Here is a 4,734-nt window from a genome sequence, read left to right as displayed (position 1 = left end):
CAGTGATAATGGGAGGTAGCTTATGAAATAGCTGTTTTTCTATGCAAATTCTGTATGGCTGTGATCATAATGTCTGTGGTAAACCTTTGTCTTCCTTTTGCTTGTTTTCCCAAATTATGACAAGGCCCTTGTAAGCATTATCTCAAAGGCCTCACAAAAATCCATTCAGGAGACGTATTCATTCATTCAACACAGTATCCTGAGTGCCTGGGGCCTACTGTTAAACCTTTGGGCTGTTTCCGATTTTTTTTTTTTCCCATTGAAGGAGAAAGATAAGGAGTATTTAAAACAATCTCAGTGGCTTTCGCATACTAGGGGAAGGGCTTCTTTCATATCAGAGAATTGTCTTTTTTTATTTTTGAACAGATGTTGCTTGCTTCCCCCTCTTCCCCGAGATCTGGAAGGAAAGGTAAAAAAAAACAAAGGAGGAAGACGGGTGGGCGGTGCGGGACTTCTGAGACCAGGACCTTCAACAGATGCTGGAAAGCCGGTAAGCTGACTTCTCCCTGAGGCTTACCTAAGGGCTTGCTTTGGGGGCGAGCAGAAATGTTTTAATTTGAATTTCTTTTAAAATCAGAAGAAAACAAGGGAGCCTGGGTGGTTCAGTCTGTGGAGCATTTGACTCTTGGTTTCTGCTCCGGTCATGATCTCAAGCATCCTGGGATTGAGCCCCAAGTGGGGCTCCCTGCTCAGCAGGAAGTCTGCTTCTCCCTCTCCTTCTGCCCCTCCCCCTGTGTGCACGCCCACCCTCTCAAATAAAGAAAATCTTTAAAAAACTAGATAATAAAAAATAAAATAAAATCAGAAGAAAACAAAGAATACAATAATAACAAATACAGAATAATGAATCCAGTCTGGAATATATTCATCTTTATACTATTGCAGTCCTTAAATTCAAATTCAAATAATTTTAATTATTGTTATTATTTTTTAATGGAGGAGAGGGCTCTCAAAGACAAAGGTGCCTTGGGCCCATGAAAGTCAGAATGCATCCTTACTGGTAAGCTGGGGTCTAGGGTGAGCAAGTGAGCAGTGAGAAAAGGCCAGGGGTGAGAAATGGCCCCTAGGCTTGCGGGCAGGCGTGGCTAATGCCAGCTCCCGCTGCCTGGGCAGTGTGCACGGCCGTGGTCCTCAGTCACATCTACCATTCACAAGGGCTCCGATGCTTTCCGCGTGGGAATGAAGGAATAGGCCCCCAGAGAAGAGATGGAGGAGGGATCTGAGGCAGGCAAGGGGAACAAGAGGGGAACTCTCAGGACAGTGACTTCCCCCGACAAGAGGTGCCCTGGCGGGTGGGTGCGGCTGGGACCTTTCCTGGGAATTAGGAAAAAGGGATTTTTCCCTTTTTCCTAATTAAAGGGAACACCTAGAATTTGGGGTACCATGGAAGCACACACTGGGTTATAAATTGTTGTAAATAACAGCAAAAGGAAGATCTTCAGGCAAAGTGTTTCCTGCATTTTGATTATGGGTTTAGATGGAAACCCAAGAGCAGAATTACTGGGCCAAGCATAGAACTATTTTTTTTAACTTTTTAATTTATGTATTTGACAGAGAGAGAGACCTCGGGAGAGGGAACACAAGCAGGGGGAGTGGGAGAGGGAGAAGCCAGGAAACCCAACATGGGGCTTGATCCCAGGACCCTGAACCAGACTTCTAACGACTGAGCCACCCAGGCACCCCCCCTTTTTGAAGCATAAAACTGTTTTTAAGGCTTTTGGAGTTTTGGGGCACCTGGGTGGCTCAGTCAGTGGAGCATGTGATTCTTAATGTCGGGGTTGTGAGTTTGAGCCCCACATTAGGTATAGAGATTACTTAAAAATAAAATCTTAAAAAAAAAAGACTCTTAAAAAAAAGATTTTATTTGAGAGAGAGAAGGAGAGAGAGGGAGCAGGGGGAGGAGCAGAGGGAGAGGGAGAAGCAGACTCCACGGTGAGCAGGGAGCCTGATGTGGGGCTCGATCCCAGGACCCCTAGCATCATGGCCTGAGCTGAAATCAAGAGTCAGACACTCAGCCAACTGAGCCATCCAAGCATCCACCCCCTCCAAGAGAAAGGCTTTTAGAGCCTTTTACCTAATTATAGGCAAAAGCAAACGATTGCTTTTTATAACTTTATTTCTCACGTTTCTATAGTAAATATGACTTTTTTTTTTGACAAAAGGAAATTTTATTCTCTGTTGATCACATACATCTTTTTATACATGAAAAACCACGACACTATCATTCTCCACCAGGCTGTTTCTGCCAACAACTGTGACTGATTGGGATTCACATAAAGCCCCCAGCCTCCTAGGAGCATGACAAGAGTCAAATTAGGTGGGCTGGGAGCAAAACAAAGAGTTCCAGAAAAGGAATCGTCTCAAACTCAGCAAGTAAATATGACTTTTGCCATTGGGGCTCAGGCGGGGGACAGTTTGCTTCAGTTCGAGTGACAGCCGGGAGGAAGGCCCGCCCCAGCATTCTGCAGGATGGGGTGCTGTTTGGCTGGGCGTGAAGGCACCGAGGGGTCTGGGGACCCCCCCCCCAAGGCAGGGAGAACGGACACTGGGGCTTCAGGAGGAGGGCTGTTACCCTGCACCCAGGGCTGGGAGGAGCCCTGTCACAGGTTGGTCGGCATGACTTTGCCCCTGAGCAGCTGACTGGGCAGTTGCGTGTATGTGGGGTGTGTGCGTGGGGTGGGGAGGGGTGGAGGCGGGGGTGGGGAGAGGTGGCAGGAATGGGTGAGAAGCTTGGTGATGGTGGTGGTGTCAAAGGTGAAGGAAGCTTGCGTGTTCCCCACCCCCGGCAGGTGCCTGCAGCAGCCCCTCCTGCCGGGAGCTCAGCCTCCGTGCTCTGTGGGGAGAAGTGTGATTTCCCGAAAAGGCCTCTTTGTGCCCCTGTAGAGTTTGGGGTAAAGTTGCGGGGAGCCTTAGGGTCTGTGAGAGGCAGACTTGTGTCCCTCCCCAAATTCACGTGTGGAAGCCCTAACCCCCAGTCCTTTTCACTGTGACAGTCTCCTCTCCTCTCTCCCTTTGTATTTTGAAAAAAATGCCAGATCTCCTAAAAAGCCGGCACAGGCAGCACACTGCACGCCACACACCTTTCCCTTGGGTCACACCTTGTCGGCGATTGGCTGCTTTTGTGTTTCTTTCTCCGTTTCTCTTTGTCACTTTTCCAGAACCTCTGAGAGCACGCTGCGGACATCCTGACACTTCGCCTGTAGGAGCAAGGACTCGTCTGTGTTGTCCTCATCACAGGAAAGACATAATGCTGACGCCTTAACGTCCTTTACTGTCAGCACACAGTCACACTTTCCCAGGGATCCCCCCGAAACAGGCCGTTGGAGGACCTGCAGAATCCGGTCAAGGTTCATGCCCTCCTTTTTGCTGTCATGTCATCTTAGGTCTCTCGTGGCATTGACTCTGGAAGAATTGTTTGGAAGAGACAGGTCGGTTGCCTTGAAGATGCCCCATGTTTTGGATTTGTCTTTTTTTTTCTCGTGGTTAGATTCTGGTGGAACATTCCTGGCCGGAGTGCCATAAGGTCATGTTACATCTCAGGAAGAGCCAAGGAGACTGAAGCCCAGCTAGTCGGTGGCAGGGTTTAGCTGCATTTCAGTACCAGATTTTTTTTTTTTTTAAGATTTTATTTATTTATTTGAGAGAGCACGAGTGCAAGTGTTGGGGGATGGAGGGGCACAGGGAGAGGGACAAGCAGACTCCCCGCCGAGCAAGGAGCCCGATGACGACGTGGGACTCAATCCCAGGACCCTGAGATCGTGACCGCAGCCGAAGGCAGACACCTAACGGACTGAGCCACCCAGGCGCCCTTCAGTACCAGATTTGTCACTTGCCTTTATCAGGCCTGTGACTGATTGTGTAGGACAGGAAAAGCGCCTTTGTGTCAAGTGGGGGGGTGTTCATTAAACAAAGGAAAACAGGATCTATTAATATAAGCAATGCTGTTCTTCCTTGTAAAGCCTGGTGGTTAAACACGTAAGACACAGCTTTGAATCTCATTAGTAATCAGTCACGTGACCTGAATAAGTCTTTTAACCTCTCTGGGCCCCGGTTTCCTTATCTGTGAAATGGGGATAGTAATGGTACCTACCTCCTAGGCTTGTGTGACATGGAATTATCCATGTCAAATACTTAGCGTGGTGCCTGGCTTGTAATTAATGGCTCAGTGAAAAGTAATTATTCTCATGGATGTGTTTTAATAATTCTAATTACTGACAAATAAAAGTGCCCGGGCCTTACCACTTCCCTGCTTCCCCACGCCCTGAAGGGAGGGAGCGGGAGGCAGGCAGAGGAGGCTAAGAGTGGGCAGGCCGAAGCTTGAACCGGAGTGAGCCCTGGGAGGAAGGACGTGGCCCGAAGCCTGAGTGTCCCAGGATTCTCCACGGGGCCCAGGACTCTGGGGTGCATGACTCCAGGGGCGTTGTCCACGCCGTGGACCCTGTGAGTGGTGCCTGAAGAGCAGCCTCTTTCCTCAGAGGCCCTGGGGGGGGTCATTCTCCATGTACCCCCGGTAAAGGATGGGGTTGTACGTCCTGCCTCCCCTGGGGGAGGAGGACTCATGTCAAATTTCAGGCCTGAGCTTCCTGTGGCCAGTGTGAGACCCCGCACAGGTCTTGTCCTCTGGCTTGGAACGGGCAGTGTTTGGGTGATGGCTTCTTCTCCTACCTGGGTCCCCGAGTGCCTCTCCCTGCCAGCCCGCCATGGACACGCCTGTGCACGGAAAACCACCCTTTC

The 4,734-nt window shown here is 49.6% G+C and overlaps 1 long non-coding RNA gene across 1 annotated transcript; it reads left to right on the top strand.

Annotated features, from left to right (window-relative positions):
* Nucleotides 1-460: 460 nt before the first annotated feature.
* On the top strand, nucleotides 461-3,644 carry LOC117796455. The gene is made up of 3 exons (XR_004620980.1): nucleotides 461-490; nucleotides 2,236-2,373; nucleotides 3,159-3,644. It is a non-coding gene; the product is annotated as an uncharacterized LOC117796455 (long non-coding RNA).
* The last annotated feature ends 1,090 nt before the right edge of the window (nucleotides 3,645-4,734 follow it).

This window comes from Ailuropoda melanoleuca, chromosome 15 (assembly GCF_002007445.2).
Source record: "Ailuropoda melanoleuca isolate Jingjing chromosome 15, ASM200744v2, whole genome shotgun sequence".
In the NCBI taxonomy this organism is placed as follows: domain Eukaryota; kingdom Metazoa; phylum Chordata; class Mammalia; order Carnivora; family Ursidae; genus Ailuropoda; species Ailuropoda melanoleuca.
The sequence above is the reverse complement of the archived record's forward strand: the minus strand, read 5'-3'. Positions and strand labels throughout refer to the sequence as shown.